This window comes from Pelobates fuscus, chromosome 5 (assembly GCF_036172605.1).
Source record: "Pelobates fuscus isolate aPelFus1 chromosome 5, aPelFus1.pri, whole genome shotgun sequence".
Taxonomy (NCBI): domain Eukaryota; kingdom Metazoa; phylum Chordata; class Amphibia; order Anura; family Pelobatidae; genus Pelobates; species Pelobates fuscus.
Genome location: NC_086321.1, coordinates 340,589,749 through 340,591,734, shown reverse-complemented (window position 1 = coordinate 340,591,734; position 1,986 = coordinate 340,589,749).

Sequence of the window (1,986 nt, the reverse complement as noted above, 5' to 3'; positions counted from 1 at the left end):
GAACTTTGGGCAACAACGTTGCAATTAAATGTGCTATATAAATAAATAATAACAGTTACTCCGCCCACTCCAGTTGTAGACTACTGGTGGAGGCAAGAACACTTCACACAATTTCCCCAGAAATTGTAGCTTTTCTAGTTATTAAGTGTTCTTGCATAGCAAGACCACTTAATGTTATCTCACATATATATTATTCTTATTCTTATTCTTATTATAGCCAAATTTGCCACCCTAACTCCTCCCACAGTTTTTACACTACATAGACAAAAATATACCAAAACGTGCAGATTGTTCCCGATCGGATTGCTATTACTTTGTGGAACGTTTCGGCGAATGGTTCTCGGAATATCGTCGTTCTTGCGGCGAAATTTGTCCCATAGGAATCAATGGCAAAGCTAGAGTGGGAGCTGGCGAAAGCTGAAAAATCAGGACATGATTTCTAAACTGCCACCACTCCCTCATTTTCAGACCCACCTACACAAATCTTATATCAAAACGATCAGCTATCCCTGCAGCCACTAGAAATGCGCACAGCTAAGCCATAGTCCTGATAGTTTTCACAATATGACCATTTGTTTGCAACTCACGCCTTCCATTGACATTCATTGAAACTCCACTCTGCAAAGCTCACATTTGAAGGGCAATTTCTAAACTGTGACTGTGCCTTCATTGTTAATATCCCAGAGACATAATATACATCAAAATGTAGGTCTGGGTCTTGTGATTCTCACAATATAAAGCTCTTCACTGTAGGAGTTATAGTTTTTAAGATACGACCGTTTGAAGATGGCAACCGCAAAAAAACTCTGACCTGTGCCAGGCTGCAGCAGCAAGTGATGTCATAGACAGGGCCTTTTGCACCTGCTAATGTTTTTATAACTGTATGTTTTAACGTAACTGTGAAGCACTTTGGGCAACAACGTTGCAATTAAATGTGCTATATAAATAAATAATAACAGTTACTCCGCCCACTCCAGTTGTAGACTACTGGTGGAGGCAAGAACACTTCACACAATTTCCCCAGAAATTTTAGCTTTTCTAGTTATTATTATTATTCTTATTCTTATTATAGCCAAATTTGACACCCTAACTCCTCCCACAGTTTTTACACTACATAGACAAAAATGTACCAAAACGTGCAGATTGTTCCCGATCGCGTTGCTATTACTTTGTGGAACATTTCACTGAATGGTTCTCGGAATATCGTCGTTCTTGTGGCGAAATTTGTCCCATAGGAATGAATGGCAAAGCTAGAGTGGGAGCTGGCAAAAGCTGAAAAATCAGGACATGATTTCTAAACTGCCACTACTCCCTCATTTTCAAGCCCACCTGCACAAATCTTATATCAAAACGTTCAGCAATCCCTGCTGCCACTAAAAATGTCCACGGCTAAGCCATAGTCCTGATTGTTTTCGCACTATGACCATTTATTTGCAACTCACGCAGTCCATTGACATTCATTGAAACGCCACTCTGCAAAGCTCACATTTGAAGGGCAATTTCTAAACTGCGACTGTGCCTTCCTTGTTAATATCTCAGAGACATACTATACATCAAAATGTAGGTCTGGGTCTTGTGATTCTCACAATATAAAGCTCTTCACTGTAGGATTTATAGTGTTTAAAATACGACCGTTTGAAGATGGCAACCGCAAAAATACTCTGACCTGTGCAAGGCTGCAGCAGCAAGTGATGTCATAGACAGGGCCATTTGCACCTGCTAATGTTTTTATAACTGTATGTTTTAATGTAACTGTGCAACAACGTTGCAATTAAATGTGCTATATAAATAAATAATAACAGTTACTCCGCCCACTCCAGTTGTATACTACTGGTGGAGGCAAGAACACTTCACAATTTCCCCAGAAATTGTAGCTTTTCTAGTTATTATTCTTATTATAGCCAAATTTGCCACCCTAACTCCTCCCACAATTTTTACACTACATAGACAAAAATTTACCAAAACGTGCAGATTGTTCTCGATCGC